This window comes from Salvelinus alpinus, chromosome 12, assembly GCF_045679555.1.
Source record: "Salvelinus alpinus chromosome 12, SLU_Salpinus.1, whole genome shotgun sequence".
Classification (NCBI taxonomy): Eukaryota; Metazoa; Chordata; class Actinopteri; order Salmoniformes; family Salmonidae; genus Salvelinus; species Salvelinus alpinus.
In genome coordinates, this window is record NC_092097.1 from 13,539,709 (window position 1) to 13,557,904 (window position 18,196).

Genomic DNA, 18,196 nt, shown 5'->3' on the forward strand with positions numbered 1-18,196 from the left:
CTGTGAAGATCTGCAATGAATATTGTTTACCCAGCAGGTGGATATGACGTCACGGACTTGGAACATCAGAAAATAACAACATCCAAATCCGCGATTCCGTTTTCTTTAATAGCGCATTAAATTGTAATAACAGAAGGAGCTCGCTCTCGTATTTGAGACAGAAGGTGTTGTGAAACTCTAGATTATTCTCCCTGTAACGGCGCTCTCCGTGAATGCAGCAGAGATATCTTCTCGTAGTTAAAGTTAGTCCCCCCAAGCGGAGTAATATTGTTAGTATTTACAGTGTGGTTGTTGCATGCTTTCTTGGTACACAAGATCGCGTGTACAGTTCATTATCTCTAGCACAGAATTGTCTACTGCGTTCACCTACCATTGTCGATTCCGGTAAGTTGATCATATTATAATGTTCTCTCGTTACTCATTGCCTCTACTATATCAGCTTGCTCACATGGAGTTTGTCTTTGTTTGCCACTGTTCTTTTTGTATTGTTTCTATGGCGAAATAAACAAATAAACAACACCAATAATATTACATGCGAGCTGAAATACTGCTCGATGTCTTGTTTTATCGCTGTAAGCAGCGTATACATTTTGAAATGCTCAGTGATAGTATTCGAGGAAGAGATACCGCATCTTCTACTTTTCTAGAAGTTTGGTCGGTAGTTGTTGCTCTCTTATTTTCTCATGTTTGTGGCCCCGGGCAAATGTTATTTTAACATTCTCAAGAGCATGTAAGAAGTGCAAGTTATAGTTTGTGAAACCATGCTCTTGGTAAACTTAGTGTTTACACTTTAACTCAACATGAGCTTTCTGAATGTAGAGAGGAAGTTTGAGTGCCGTGATTTCTTTGGACCAAAATCAGGGATAAGGGACTTTTCCCCACGTGCTACCTTCCACAAACTGCAGGACGGACCAGACTCACTGTATAGCTGTGACTCTGACGATTCAAATCGCGTAATTTCATAGATTTTGACAGATTATAATTTCTTATGGTTACAGTAGGAAGCACCATTTTTGATAGTTCAATTATGTACGTTGACATAACCTAATGTATAGCACGATTTGATAGTTACTGTAACACTTGCATAGACAATACCACTCTCCTATAGTGTAATAACATAATTGTGGTATAGTGCACTGCAATGGTATTGAATACTCTTTTTATACTTTAAGCATCTCCATATACAGGGGACATCTTTTGTAGACGTTTCTTATTTGCTACAATTACATCCCACTTTGAGTTGTTAGTGCTTAGCTGTTGGAGGATGAAAGTTTTACATAACTTTTTTGATTGGGTTGTAGTAGATTATATTTATATTTCTTTGCAAGAATATATTCCACGGTGAAAGTAGAACATTGAACTTTGATAAATGACATGTTTGTTATTGTAGTGGTGCTCTACAGCAAAGACCATATCAAACGGCAGTGTTCAAGTTTTTATAAGGTAATGCTAAGTGTGGAACTAACAGATTAATTAAAACATATTTTGGTTGCACTTGATAATGGCAAGTGTGTTCAGTTATTCCCTTTATTTTCTGTTCTATTATTTACATTCTGAACTATATTAAATCATCATTATTACAAATAAATTAACTACATACTGTAACTTGCACACAGGGTGTATATCATATTTTAATAATTTTGTATGTATATATATATAGACCATGATTGTTTCCCTAAGATAGGATGGAACATAACAAGCACACAGCAGTTAGATATAAATTTTCCTCACAATAAGGGCCCAAACCAAACCAGCAGCTGGTGCGCTATTGGAGCTAAAACCATCAAAAAATTAAAGGCAACCGCAGCTTTAACATCTATCATTGGCAGAGCTCCCTCTTTCTTGCTCTTTGGATTAGTCATTGTCTGAGGGGAAAAAACACTTTTTGTAGGAGAAGTAAAGTAAACAGCCTTGAACAAGCGAACCTTGACAACCCAGATTAAGGAAAACATTGAAGATCAAACAGTGCTGCTGCTGGGCTGTTGTCATGAGCTGCCTGAGAGAGAGCTGCAGACTATTTGAACAGGCACTGGGGTTTGTGTGCTCACTTATGCAGAAATGGACCTTCGCAAATGCTGACCCAGGTTTAAAAAGCACAGGGTGAACTTTCTTTGATACTTTCCAGCTCTGGTGTTTTATACAGCCAGTGTCCAGAGAGTCCCAGCCTTTCTTCTCCTGTATGACAGGAACACACTAACAGTGTCCTCTCACAATGCTTTATGCCAGATACAACTACAGTGCTTTCCCTGCCCCCTATTGCAACTGAAAATATTCAGTCTGAAAAAAGTATTCAAACCAAGACGGGGTAGTCATATGCAGTTTTATTACTTAGCCTCCTTGAATTCCTGTCCAATCCGTAATGTACTTCTGTGTTATTTTCAAAAGTCCTTATTTTCAGTTTGGCCTTTTTAGTGCATACAAAGGCTTGTGTTTTGGGTCCTCTGTGTATAATGAGAATTGAGGCTAAATTGGTGAGAAAGTAATCAGTCACTCATGTATTCAGTCTGAGGAGGACTCCCATCCCAGAGTGGCCGGGCTTGCTCTTTCATCTGACTGCTCAGTATTTTGTGAACACACGCTGAAATACCCAGTGCTGGGTACGGAAGGCCTGTAAACTGACTGTGCCCTCGCTAGCAGCTCAATGATAAGAAAAGTTATTCTGGTGGGAATGAGCTTTCACACAACATAGAGTTTCCAGATTAGGGCTGGTGTTAGGGTATTAGTGTATTTGCGCTGTCATTATTGTTTTATACAGAGTTACTGTAATGTAAAGTGGTACCACTTTTGGATAACTTTCCCTATGTAACTTGTGTATTTAAATATCATCACCTCACTGTTGGAACATTCACATCATGAGTTTGTCATGTGACTCACACATGTTTACATTAAAATTGGTCGTACATGGACAGGAAAGGATGAGGGAATTAATACTAGGATTGTAAGCAGCACAAGTGTGACTAGTATACCTACAGTATTTATTAGTGTGCTATTGCGTTCTAATGGAATGGGTAACAAAGGAAAGCAGGACAATATTTGCAGGGTAAAGGTTAGTGTTGTCCCACTCCCTGTGGGGTGCCCAGGCAGCTGTTGTCTCTCTGCGCCGTGTCCCTGGCACACTGTGCTCTCCATGCCAGGCTGCCAGGCCATTGGTCAGGGAGTGGACGGCTTCAGGTGAGATCCGAGCAGCTCCTCTGTTTCCATGGAGACTGCACACGCTCAGGACGGCCATTAACTAATTCAACCATTAATTACTGTCTTCCTCTGTCATCTGTCCATAAAAAAGGGAGGGTGACATAATGTCACTGGCAACAGGAGGAAGAAAGGAAGTGTGCAATTTCTATCAATTAACTATACATAAAGAATGAATTATTGTTGCCTGATAAAAAGTTAGTACATTTTTTTTGTTGTACAGTTTTCTAATGGACATTTGATTATTTTCGCACCTTTTTTTCAGTGCAATGATTTTTTGGGGAAATCATTAGTGCCTATTTTGTTACCAGTTGCCAGTTTTGTTTGTCTACACTTTAGTATTTATGTATATTTCATGTTATACTGTACATCATACAGGTTTTTCTGTTATTTTGTTTTGGTGGATGCCCACCTGAGACCTAATTACTTTAGTTTCACCTGCTTATCATCAATAATCCATTGAAAGGAGATCAAATCAGTTCACTTATATACTAGAATGGAAGAGTAATAATGAAAGGGCAGTAGACAATTGTGCCATTTCAATGTGTCTACGGCTGCAAACTACACTCTCTGTAGTACTGTTGGTTTGCATTGAGATGTGAAAACTTTGCATGTGTGTAGGAGTGTAGAGCGTAGTGACTATGCCTGAAAGTAATGTTTCACTCAATCTACTCATAAAGAAAGCAAATGCTTGTGCAAATCTAAACACCTCTCATATTCAAATATGTACATCTTCCATACATTTTTCTCACACATTCTTTTTTGCCATAGAGCTGACTAGTCAAACCTCAAGGGCATCTGAGATGTGAGACGTATTTTGGAGATTGAAAGGATTGCAGCAGTTTTTCCTTTTAAATAAACGGGTCACAATTGGCATGGTTCCAATCTCTTGTGGTGTGTGTGTATATATATATATATATATATATATATATATATATAGTATACTTCTTCCATAGTGGAGAATGGAGGTGTGCCCCCCCCCCCCCCAGGTCAGAACTCAGGCCAGCATATCATCTTCCATGTCTGACCCATAGGCTGCAGAGCTGGGCTGATTGGATTAGGACTCCGATCTGAGGGGGGGATCAGACCCATGGGTGGGTTTCTCCCTGATCCGGGGTTCCACGGGCAGGAGCCGCATGGGTAAAGGGAGGGATCCCACACAACACTGTTCCTAGTGGTGAGACTTTCTATGAATGTGACATTTGAAAACACCAAAGGATGCCTGCTATGATCCAGACTGTTGTGGAGTCTTGATCTAGATATTTCAGTAATTTTCTGTTTCACTATACTACTCACCTGTGTGACTCACAAGCAGGTTGTAGTGGTCACATGTCGTGATATGCACATATAGCCGATGTCAAGTATTTCACATCACATATGCATGCAGTGGAATCACTGTATTGAGCAGCACCTTCTTGGCTGGGAATATGACTACAGACACTCCTACAGGTTGGCCAAAGTTTTCCTATGCCTGGTGTCCCTGTTGAGGGGTGGCCTTGGTCCCTTCTTTCTGCTCTCCTCAGTGACTCAATACTTATGGCCTTTGTCTCTGTGTTTTTCAAGGACAATATACAGTGCATTCGGAAAGTATTCAGACCCCTTTCCACATTTTGTTACGTTACAGCCTTGTTTTAAAATAGATTAAATAATGTTTTACGCATCAATATACACACACAATACCCCATAATGACAAAGTGAAAACAGGTTTTTAGACATTTTAGCAAATGTGTGTGTGTGTGTGTGTGTGTGTGTGTGTATGTATGTATATATATATATATAAGTATTCAGAGCCTTTACTATGAGACTCGATATTGAGGATGGGTGCATTCTGTTTCCATTGATCATCCTTGAAATGTTTCTGCAACTTGATTGGAGTCCACCTGTGCTAAATTCAATTGATTGGACATTATTTGGAAAGGCACACACCTGTCTATATATAGTACCACAGTTGACAGTGCGTGTCAGAGCAAAAACCAAGCCATGAGGTCAAAGGAATTGTCCGTAGAGCCCCGAGACAAGATTGTGTCGGCACAGATCTGGGGAAGGGTTCCAAAAGATGTCTGCAGCATTGAAGGTCCCCAAGAACACAGTGGCCTCCATCATTCTTAAATGGAAGAAGTTTGGAACCACCAAGACTCTTTATAAAGCTGGCCACCCGGCCAAACTGAGCAATCGGGGGGGGGGGGGGCTTGGTCAGGGAGGTGTCCTAGAACCTGATGGTCACTCTGACAGAGCTCCAGAGTCGTCACTCTGACAGAGCTGTGGAGATGGGAGAACCTTCCAGAAGGACAACCATCTCATCAGCACTCCACCAATAAGGCCTTTATGGTAGAGTGGCCAGATGGAAGCCACTCCTCAGTAAAAGGCGCATGACAGCCCACTTGGAGTTTGCCAAAAGGCACCTAAAGGACTCTCAGACCATGAGAAACAAGATTCTCTGATCTGATGAAACCAAGATTGAACTCTGGCCTTTCAATCGGTGACATCACTCGCTCTGAGACCTTGAAGTAGTTGTTCTTCTTGCTCTGCAAGGGCCGCGGCTTTTGTGGAGTGATTGGTAACGATGCTTCGAGGGTGGCTGTTGTCGATGTGTGCAGAGGGTCCCTTGTTCGAGCCCAGGTAGGGGTGAGGAGAGGGACGGAAGCTAAACTGTTACACCTACAGCTTGAGAGGATCTGTAGAGAATGGGAGTAACTCCTGAAATACAGGAGTGCCAAACTTGTAGCCTCATACCCAAGAAGGCTGAAATCGCTGCCAAAGGTGCTTCAACAAAGTACTGAGTAAAGGGTCTGAATACTTATGTAAATGTGATATTTCATAATTTTTGTGTATAAATTTGCAAGCATTTCCAAAAAATGTTTTGCTTTGTCATTATGGGGTATTGTGTGTGTATATTGGTGAGGGGAAAAAACGATTTTAATCCATTTTAGAATAAGGTTGTAACAAAATGTGGAAAAAGTCAAGGGGTCTGAACACTTTCCGAATGCACTGTACTCCTATTATTACCTTGGCTGCACAAGCACATTTTTTCCTGACAATTTTTTAGAATACTGCACTATTTACTGAAATTCTGCATTTCTTAGCAGAATTTCCCCAGTAGAATATGTCCAGCATAGCTTAGAGTTACCCACGCTCCCTTTTGGGTGTTTCACAGTTTCGCAGCAAACAGTTTTAGGCAGACATCAGAGGCCCAGCCATATGCTACAATCTGTGTTCAGCTTCCAGGCGAGACCTCTACACCTGTTTCTCTCAGCTGGCCTGTGTGTGTGTGTTTCTACATTTGTGTACGAGGTCTCTTGCCTTTAAAGTAAAGATTCACCCAATTTGAATGTAATATTGTTTTTGTGCATCTCTGAGGAATGTTCTATCGAATCCCTGGGTCATTTCACGTTTTCATGTGTATCTGAGCTATTGCTTTTCAAGCAGGCAGAAATTAGGCAGTTCTGATGTAGCGTTGCGATAAAGCCACTCTCACTACACTGGAAGTTAATAGGAATCTGACTTTTAGATTGTGTAAATGTCTATCATACATGTCAGATTTCAATACAGGAGGTTGTCTTCTCTCAAATGAGCCATTGATCATATTCCTACCACGAGAAATGTGTAATTTAACAGAGGGTCTAACATATTTATCCTATTTGTTTGCCTCTTCAGTCCAGAGTACGTTGCATGGTCGTTGCGAATGTCAGACTCCACTCTGTGAGGCACGTATATCTGCAGGTTGAATATGGTGAGATTGTAGACTCCGAAATTGATAATTGATTGCAGTTTGTTTAGGAGATTTTCTAGCTAACTAGCTACTTCACATGCTGACATTTGCTTTGGTATTATTGTGTTTAGCTACGTTTGCTAGCCAGCCAGCCAGCCCATTTTGTAGTTGACTTGAGCTGCAACAGATTTCCACAACGATTTTCACGTGTTGCTAACAACCTTATTATAATGACAAAATGTAACATTTGTTCACAAAAATATTGTCCTCACATGTTAGTATTATATAACATTGTAAATTATAGAAATTAGTGGTTTTGGGTGGATTTTTCCTTTAAGGTCCAGGCACCACACCCTAATATGTTCGTTATTTTCCCCTTAATCATATCACAATCAATTTGTACCAGTTGAATGTGAACACAAATATAATACTTTCCCCCATCTGAAATATTGTATTAAATTATGCACATTTTGTGATATCATTAAATATGCTCATATTTGCATATCACGGTAGTCCATTTTGCTGGACACTGGATGAAGTGTGCCTAAATATGTTTCCTTCATTTTGTTAAAATACTCCATTACCGGATTTACACATAGCCGATTGTGGATTCATACTTTTTTCATCTTTCCATTTGTAAAATACTAAAGAAAGGTAAGTAAAAAGCATTTTTGGCAGAACATTTTTAAGAACATGTCATCTAAGATACAAATTTGACAACATATAAACAATTCCCTATGTATAAATCTGGAGAATACGTCTAAGGATAATCACACACAGATTATAAGCTTCTGTGGCTGAGAAAAATGTGTTGCTGTGTGGGAAGAATTTGACTTTAGGGGAATGGCAGTTTAAAGACAAGGACACTGAATTTAGACTACCGAACACCAAACACCTATTTAGACCTAATCACCATCTTCAAAGTAAGTTACTACATATAGTTCAGTTTGTAACATTCTTTATGAAATGTTCTTTTAAATTATGTGTGATTCAATGTAGTAAACTTTGACATTAAGGATGTATGTCAATTTAAAAGTGGTTACAATTCATGACATTTTGATGATGGTAGCATGATAAACTAATGAATATATACATTTTCACAAACTGTTCAACATTTTTATTTTGACCTTCTGAAAAGACTAATATTAATGGACCCCCCCCCCCCAAAAAAAAAATCTAAATTGATAAGTACATCCAAAAATGTAATTTTTGCCTCGTGTGCCTGACCTTAAGGTATTTGCCTACTGGACCACAGTCCTTCTCATCATACTGATGCTTCCACTAATCTGGGATCTGCCTGTGTAGTGTGCTGCTCGACAATGAGAATTAGCACCAAACACCGAAACATAAGCAGTAATGCCTCCTTTAGAACACCAGCAACACTAGTTTAAATCAGCTATAGTATTTCACAACATGTGCATTACGGCCAAGGGAGCAGAGCACTGCTAGGGGAGTCAGCCAGCCAGTCCCAGCCTTGGCGTCTTTGGTGTGTTCTCAGTTGGCAGCCCAACCCTGACAAGAAACATAACATGGCAGGGCCTGCTCTTCCATCATCAGTGCTGGGCGGAAAGTTGCTGTGCTTTGATCATGTTTTTGGGCGCATCGCTCCAGCTTAGCCCTGCCGCTCACGATGTGATAAGCCATCACAGTACTCAGATCTGAGCCGGCAGCACTGTGGGCTTGAGGAGAGACAGGGGAGAGCGTTTGCAGACGTGGAGAGCAGCAATGCAAATTTTGTTGACAGGTTGTTAATGCACTCTTTCTCTCTGCCTTTGAATTAAACAATGTTGTTCCTTTCCTCTCTCTCTCCTTTCAAGAAAATGATCCGTTTCATTTGAACTACTACTTTGAGATGGAACAACACTATTCCCACATTTCCCTGTCCTATGTTCACGATTAAAACACCTTTTAATTAGAGGTGCATATTAATTACCTTATCGGAGCATGTTTTGAATGATTTAGCGAAATGATGCCAATTTAAATATTCTAAGTAAATAAAACTGATGTAACTTAACTTTGAAGTTGAATGTCCCCTTTTGCTCTAGTCTTCTTCTGTATTAGATGTTAGTACATGTTTTAGAACCCTGATTTTTAAAAAGGCTGTGCTTAATTGAGTGGTTGTTGCTTGTTTATTTGATATGCATTTACCAGCTGGGTGGTAATAGGGCAGCTGTAATTCTCTGAGATGTACTGCTCTCGCTCTCTAGGAGAGGATCAACTACTTTGATGAGCACAGAACATAGATGAAAGTCTGAAAGTTACTGTTACAACTACTCTGCCTCATTTAAGGTACCAGTAGAAGACAGTAGAACAGGATCATTATTTGTCCTACATCCGTGAGTGGTACAATGTACCTGGGTGGACTATTTGGGAAGTACTGTAAAAATGTAAATTGTCTCATTATTAGTCGTACATTTGACAATAGTCTGAGAGGGTAAGCTACATCATGGAAAGTGACAGGTGTTACACCAAAAGTGATTTGATTTGATTGACAGACAAGTCAACATCTAGGCTACTAGTTTGATTAAATGGTTCAAATAGAAGTTCTCCCTCCTTGAGAAGAGTTATCCAAAGAATAACTGTATGGATGGTTTACAGCTCACTCTTCACTAGGCTTATTATAGTAGGCTGAAATATAAGCGTGGTGCTCAAGGCTGGTGATTGTGGAAGGCCTTGAGGATTTAGAGTCTCTCATGAGGACACAGTACCTTTGTAGATAATGGCTGTGTTAACCTAGATTCATGACTTCTATTTTCAGAGTCCCTTGAATATTGAGTTGAAGCAAACGATATTGCATATTGAAAGGAAAGGCTTTACCTAAATGAAATCGTACTGATGTGGTTTGTCCAAACAACATAGTAGATGAATAGATGCTGATGGTGACTTGCCTTACCTCAATGACTCAGATGACCTGAAAATGGGGGAATTACAGTGCCTACTGAAAGTCTACACACCCTTAACAGTGTCTTCAAATTTTGCTGCCTTCACATTAAGTGAAAGAAAGTAAAAAGGAAAACTCAAAATTAATACACAATAAAACAATGAAAGTGTCTTGATTACGTATGTCTTCACACCCCAGAGTTAAAACTTATTGGAAGCACCTTTGGCAGCCATTACAGCTGTGAATACAGCTTTTGAATACAATTCTACTTTGCACAACTCTCTTAGAGCAACATACAGTAAGTATGTCCATTATTTTTGTCAAAATTACAGACGCACAAATATCATACGTTCCCAAAAATGCTAACCATTGTAATGGTGAGAGGTTAGCATGTCTTTGGGGGATGATATTTGTGCAAATGCAGCCAACACGTTTGTAGAGTCACAAGCTTAATGTAATCATTGCGTGCTAGGAATATGGGACCATATACTAAACTTTTGACTACTCTAGCCCTTTCCTGCAGTAAAATGACCTAGTGGCCTCATTGGTGGAATGTTATTTTTCTTTAAAATCTTTTTTTAGAAAACCTATTTTTTTTTTTTTTTTTTTAAATCTGGTGTTTCTATGACAAATTGTGTTGTTATATTTCAGTCGTCTCTGAAATATAAAGTGTAATATTGGGATGCAAACTCAAAATTCAATACATTTCAACTCTATATCTGACATGGTACAGGTGTCTTCTTTTTTAAGCCCATAACCATGTGTGTGAGGTGTATACTTTTGTTTTTAAAGTAGATTTGTTTAAGACTGCCAAGAAACACTCTGTGACCCTAATTTAGCCCACTGCAGTAAAAGATTAATAGACATATGTGAATTTGTCCCAATACTTTTGGTCCACTAAAATCGGGGAACCATGTAAAAAAGAAAGTGCTATAGTTTCTAAATGGTTCACCCGATATGGATAAAAAATGTATCAGTTCAAATCCAAAGTGCTGGAGTACAGAGCCAAAACAACAAAACATGTGTCACTGTCCCAATACTTTTGGAGCTTACTGTATGTTTCCCTAACAGTTGTGCAAGGTTGGTAGAATCTTATTCAAAATTATCCACAGCTGTAATGGCTGCCAAAGGTGCTTACACCAAGTATTATCTCAGGGGTGTGAAAACATATGCAATCAATAGATTCTCATTTTGTATTTCTTAGTCATTTAAAAAAAAAATTGTATTGCCTTCACTTTGAAAATGAGGAGTAGGTTGTGTAGATCAATAGGAACAAAATCTTATTTAATTCCTGTTTAGATTACATTTTAGGGTAGCAAAATGTGAAGACTGTGCAAGGGGTGTGTTGAAATTGAGGAGGCACTATGGATCTGTCTCCGTCAGTATGTTAGTCACACACAATATTTCAGATACCACTGGCTCAATTTTGAAGGAACTTGGGTGAATGATGCATCTTACCATAGAGTTCCGGCATTTACAAAATTACATTGATTGCCCCAAGGGGGCGCTATAGTAATCAACTGAAATGTGTTTGTCACGCGATATCTCAGACACCAAACTTTGAACAAGCATATCTCCTGTCCCGTTTGAGCTACAGTCGTGACATTTTTGTACACTGAGTGTACAAAACATTAAGAGCACCTTAACCTTTTCACATGTGAGTTCCAAATATCTCTAACGGTCGCCCCAGCGTGAGTTTTTTTTTTATGTGGCTGATGTCAGAATGCACTCACTGTTCCAAAGTGTGATTGTTACGCAACAGGACAGTTAACCTGCACTCCCCTCAAAACAAGGCATGCTGCCCTGCAAATGATCTATAGGCTCTTTCAACTTGTCAATTTCAAATGATTGTATAACAAGTTTTATTTTCTAACAGCAGTTTTTGAATTGAGGTGTGTTCCGCCTCCTCATTAATTCACATAGCAGTAGCCCATTTCGCTGTTGCAGACAATTTACGTTTGAGGCTTTACTGAGCCGTCTACAACGAGAGCCCAAGCACTTCCCTAGTGTTTCCCCAGATCAAGAATGCAGACATTAGCACATCTCCGTTCAGAACAGAACCTGCGCAAACTTTTTCCTGCTGGCACATTTTCCGGCTGACGCCCGCATTGCCTTCATTTTTGTTTTCCTTGCTAATTAAATCTTTGGACATGTGTGCGTTCCTATCAAAGTAAGTGCCTTATTACGTTATCATTATAGTTTCTGTATATTGTCGCTTCTACTGTATGTATGGAGCATAATGTATTTACTGTTTTATTCACGTTTTTGGATGGTTGTACTGATTACGATGAGTTAATGCTAAGCAACACTACTTGGCTTAGTATTGGGACACCTAGTCATCGAACATCTCATTCGAAAATCATGGGCATTAATATGGAGTTGGTCCCCCTTTGCTGCTATACCAGCTTCCGCTCTTCTGGGAAGGCTTTCCACTAGATGTTGGAACATTGCTGCTGGGACTTGCTTCCATTCAGCCACAAGATAATTAGAGAGGGCGGGCACTGATGTTAGGAGACTAGGCCTGGCTTGCAGTCAGCGTTCCAATTCATCCTAAAAGTTTTCGATTGGGTTGCGGTCATGGATCTGTGCAGGTCAGTCAAGTTCTTCCACACCGATTTCCACAAACCATTTCTGTATAGACCTTGCTTTGTGTTCGTGGGCATTGTCATGCTGAAACAGGAAAGGGCCTTCCTCAAACTGTTGCCACAAAATTTGGAATCAAAGCCTTAATCGTCTAGAATGTCCTTGTATACTGTAGCATTAAGATTTCCCTTCACTGTAAGTAAGGGTCCAAGCCCGAACCATGAAAATCAGCCCCAGACCATTATTCCTCCTCCTCCAAACTTTACAGATGGAACTATGCAGATTCATCCGTCGGACGTTCAGATGGTGAATCGCGATTCATCACTCCAGAGAAAGTGTTTCCACTGCTCCAGAGTCCAATGGTGGCGAGCTTTACACTACTCCCGCCAATGCTTGGTGATCTTAGGCTTTTGTGCGGCTCCCGACAAACAGTTATTGTGCTGATGTTGCTTCCAGAGGCAGTTTGGAACTTGGTAGTGAGTGTTGCAACTGAGGACAGACAATTTTTTACGCGCTACAAGCTTCAGCACTCGCCGGTCCTGTTCTGTGAGCTTGTCTGGCTAACCACTTTGCGGCTGAGCCTTTGTTGCTCCTAGACGTTTCCACGTCACAATAACAGCATTTGCAGTTGACCAGGGCAGAAATGTCACCAACTGACTTGTTGGAAGGTGGCATCCTATCACGCTGCCACGTTGAAAGTCACTGAGCTCTTCAGTACGGGCTATTCTACTGCCAATGTTTGTCTAAGGACATTACATGGCTGTGTGCTCAATTTTATACACCTGTCAGGAACGGCTCTGGCTGAAATAGCCAAATCCACTAATTTGAGGTGTCCACATACCTTTGGCCATGTAGTGTAAATGGCAGCTATGTGTGGCGCCATGTTTGTTGACATCATACAATGCATTCTAGTTGTCATGTAAACGTTTGTCAGACCAAAGATGTTATAGAAATATGAGGTGAAGGGATGGTTTACTCGACTGACTTAGATTGTAACTATCGTTTCTCAGGGTTGCCAGCACAGACCCCCCTTTCCAGGGGTTTGCCCCCCATTTATTGATAAATCCCCCATCATAGTAATATTTCCTGCGTCATATCTCCCCACGATACCTTCCCCCATTTCTACCCCACATGAACTTGAAATCCCACTCAAATGAAATGAACCCCACAAACCCCCTTAAAATGGTTTCACCCAAATTGGGCCACCCTGTTTAGCTTTCGTGCTACTGTTAGGCTATGCATTAGGCTTGTATTTGGGGTGATGATCTGTGAGGTGATAACATTTTATTTGCTTTGTGACTTGTCAAAAACTGTAAACGACTTGTCAAGACATGTGCTCCTGTTCTTGTATACACTGTAACAAGTACATCGAAGACTTGTAATATGCTGAGAAGTGGACAAATTTTTCGGGCTTTGGGCGCAGCCGTCTTTGACTTTGTTTATTTGCGTCTTATAGTGAATGGAATTCTGGGATTAGGGAGTTTTCGCTTGTCAAACATAAACAAACATGACTGCCATCAAAGAATTTAGCTGCTGTTAGGTTAGCTGATACGCATCTCTTTTCTAAACAATATTGCATTTTTCGCATGTGCTCACCAGAGATGTGGTACATTGTAAACAAGTTTAGCTGTTAGGTTGCTAGCTTATGTTTAGTTTTTTTGTCAGTGCAACAAGTTATATAGACTGGTTTATGGAGTGAGTTTGGCTGTGGATGTGTTCTGTGTGATGCTTGGATGATGTTTGCATTTATTTTTTACAATAAAAGGTGAAATTGAGGAATAAAGTTGTGAAGACTTTTATTTCCCATCAGTACAAAAACATTGTTTAGATGCATGTTAACATCAGAAGCCTCATCCCTAAGTTTGCTTTATTCACTGCTTTAGCATACTCCACCAACCCTGATATCCTAGCCGTGTCTGAATCCTGGCTTAAGAAGGCCACCAAAAATTCTGAAATTTCCATCCCCAATTACAAAACTCCGTCAAGATAGAACTGCTAAAAGGGGTGGAGTTAGCCTGCAGAGTTCTGTCATACTATCCAGGTCTATGCCCAAACAGTTCGAGCTTCTACTTTTAAAAATCCATCTCTTCAGAAATAAGTCCCTCACTGTTGCCGCTTGTTATAGACCCCCCTCGGCCCCCAGTTGTGCCCTGGACACCATATTTGAATTGATCGCCACCCATCTATTGTCAGAGTTCTTACTGTTAGGTGACCTAAACTGGGATATGCTTAACACCTCCGCCGCCATTGTTGCAACCCCTATTACTAGTCTGTTCAACCTCTTTCTTATTGTCTGAGATTCTTAAAGATTGGAAAGCGGCCACGGCCATCCCCCTCTTCAAAGGGGGAGACACTCTAGACCCAAACTGTTACAGACCTATATCCATCCTGCCCTTCCTTTCTAAAGTCTTCGAAAGCCAAGTGAACAAACAGATCACCAACCATTTCGAATCCCACTGTACCTTCTCCTCTATGCAATCCGGTTTCCGAGCTGGTCACAGGTGCACCTCAGCCACGCTCAAGGGCCTAAACGATATCATAACTGCCATCGATAAAAGACAGTACTGTGTAGCCGTCTTCATCGCCCTGGCCAAGGCTTTCGACTCTGTCAATCACTGCATTCTTATCGGCAGACTCAACAGCCTTGGTTTATCTAATGACTGCCTCGCCTGGTTCACTAACTACTTCTGAGATAGAGTTCAGTGTGTCAAATCGGAGGGCCTGTTGTCCGGACCTCTGGCAGTCTCTATGGGGGTGGCAAAGGGTTCAATTCTCGGGCCGACTCTTTTCTCTGTATATATCAATGTTGTTGCTCTTGCTGCTGGTGATTCTTTGATCCATCTCTACACAGACGATACCATTCTGTATACATCTGGCCCTTCTTTGGACACTGTGTTAACACACCTCCAAACGAGCTTCAATGCCATACAACACTCCTTCCGTGGCCTCCAACTGCTCTTAAATGCTAGTAAAACGAAATGCATGCTCTTCAACCGATAGCTGGCCGCACCCGCCCGTCCGACTAGCATCACTAATCTGGACGGTTCTGATTTAGAATATGTGGACAACTGTAAATATCTAGGTGTCTGGCTAGACTGTGAACTCTCCTTCCAGACTCATATCAAGCATCTCCAATCCAAAATGTAATCTAGAATCGGCTTCCTATTTAGCAACAAAGCCTCTCACTCATGCTTCCAAACATACCCTCGTAAAACTGACTATCCTACCGATCCTTGACTTCGGCGATGTCATTTACGAACTAGCCTTCAACACTCTACTCAGCAAATTGGATGCAGTCTATCACAGTGCCATCTGTTTTGTTACCAAAGCCCCATATACTACCCACCACTGCGACCTGTATGCTCTCGTTGGCTGGTCCTCGCTACATATTTGTCGCCAAACCCACTGGCTCCAGGTCATCTATAAGTCTTTGCTAGGTAAAGCTCCGCCTTATCTCAGCTCACTGGTCACCGGCAGGTATATTTCACTGGTTATCCCCAAAGCCAACACCTAATTTGGGCGCCTTTCCTTCCAGTTCTCTGCTGCCAATGAGTGGAACGAATTGCAAAAATCACTGAAGTTGGTGACATATCTCCCTCACCAACTTTAAGCATCAGCTGTCAGAGCAGCTTACCGATCGCTGCAGCTGTGCACAGCCCATCTGTAAATAGCCCATCCAACCAACTACCTACCTCATCCCATATTTGTTTTTGTTTTTCTGCTCTTTTGCAAACCAGTATTTCTACTTGCACATCCTCATCTGCATATCTATCACTCCAGTGTTAATTGCTAAATTGTAATTACTTTGCCACTATGGCCTATTTATTGCCTTGCCTCCTTACTTCATTTGCACACACTGTATACAGATTTTTCTATTGTGTTATTGACTGAACGTTTGTTTATCCCATGTGTAACTCTGTGTTGTTGTTTTGTCGCACTGCTTTGCTTTGTCTTGGCCAGGTTAACTAGGCAAGTCAGGTTAACTAAATAAAGGTTAACTAGGAAAGTCAGTTATGAACAAATTCTTATTTACAATGATGGCCTACCCCGGCCAGGTAAGCCAGTTAAGAGCAAGTTCTCATTTACAACTGCCATCATTGTAAATAAGAATGTGTTCTTAACTGACTTGCCTAGTTAACCTTTATTTCAGTAAAAATAAAAGTTGGCTGGATGTCCTTTGGGTGGTGGACCATTCTTGATAAACACGTGAAACTGTTGAGCATAGAAAAAACAGCAGCGTTGCAGTTCTTGACACAATCTTGTGCGCCTGGATCCTACTAACATACCCCGTTCAAAGGCACTTAAATGTTTTGTCCTGCCCATTCACCCTCTGAATGGCACACATACACAATCCATGTCTCAATTGTCTCAAGGCTTAAAAATCCAACCTGTCTCCTGCCCTTCATCTACACTGATTTGAAGTGGATTTAACAAGTGACATCAATAAGGGATCATAGCTTTAACCTGGATTCACCTAGTCAGTCTGTATCATGGATCTTGCGGGTGTTCATAATGCTTTGTACACTGTGTTTATGCATATCCTCATGAGAAACACATTTTCTATAAGCTGCATCATTTGTGGGGGACGACATGTTTACTGTTGCCTTGTTCTTTCCATGCCTCTCTTTCTCTCGCTCTGCTTCTCTTTTTCTCTATCACACACACACACACACACACACACACACACACACACACACACACACACAGAGCCTCAACCTTGTTTGTGTGAGAGCTGCTGTTGTTTGATAGCCCAGTCTCCCTGTAGATCCTCTGACATTGTTGTTGTTTGTCTGTGTTGGTTGGAGCGTGTGACTTGTATTTGCCCAGGCTCCTTGGAGGGAGTTTGTTTTTGTTCTCAGTGTGGTAAGCAGGGCGTGGCTCCATTCCCCAACCACTCAGCGAGAGATGCTTATTTTCTCAGGTGCTATTTTTTGTTTATCAGTTTGGTCAATAGACGTACTAAATTATGTGTTGGAGGGGATATTTAGCTGACTTGTTTGTTTTGGTCCTTGGATGGAGAGCGGATGAATCCCACCTTATGGACGTTACATTTGCACGCAAAATCACAACTTTTTAATGTTTCACAGAATGGACAAACAAAATAGAAATGAAGCTTTTGATGTGTGTCTATAGTACCTCTTGGAGGGAGTGTATACTCAAAAAGCGTACTTCTAAATAGGGGCATGTTGAAGAAAATAAGAAGCGTTATGAATGTTACATGAAATGGACAAGCTTTTTGGGAAGACTAAACATATTAGCAAAAGTCTGTGAGTTTGTAAGTCTTGGGCAAAATAGGTATAGCCATTTCGAAGGAAAGGCTTGGTTAAACACAAAAAATATGATTTTGAATAGATTGAATTTTCCATTCTTACTTTAAAGAGCAAAAACAAACGTTATGGATGTGACCCCCTCCGTTATGGATGTTACAGAATCTGAAATAGACATTCTAATCTTAACGTGTTCTTGATCAAAATCAATTTGGAATGTCAGCAGAAAGCATAATACTTTAGGATTACACAATTATAGGTAGCCTGAATAGTATACCTGGCCAGGCACCACCCCATAATAGGTACATTTTTTATATACAGTGGGGAGAACAAGTATTTGATACACTGCCGATTTTGCAGGTTTTCCTACTTACAAAGCATGTAGAGGTCTGTAATTTTTATCATAGGTACACTTCAACTGTGAGAGACGGAATCTAAAACAAAAATCCAGAAAATCACATTGTATGATTTTTAAGTAATTCATTTGCATTTTATTGCATGACATAAGTATTTGATCACCTACCAACCAGTAAGAATTCCGGCTCTCACAGACCTGTTAGTTTTTCT

The 18,196-nt window shown here is 40.6% G+C and overlaps 1 protein-coding gene across 10 annotated transcripts in view; it reads left to right on the plus strand.

Annotated features, from left to right (window-relative positions):
* The first annotated feature begins 245 nt into the window (after nt 1-245).
* The window catches only part of LOC139535567 (forkhead box protein P1-B), a 209,267-nt gene continuing 191,316 nt past the window's right edge, over nt 246-18,196 (plus strand). For 9 of the 10 annotated variants that reach the window (XM_071335094.1, XM_071335097.1, XM_071335085.1 and 6 more), the window contains exon 1: nt 246-384. The gene's annotated coding sequence lies outside the window, so the exon portion shown is untranslated. The remainder of the gene's footprint in view (nt 385-18,196) is intronic. The other variant, XM_071335087.1, reaches the window with a different exon arrangement.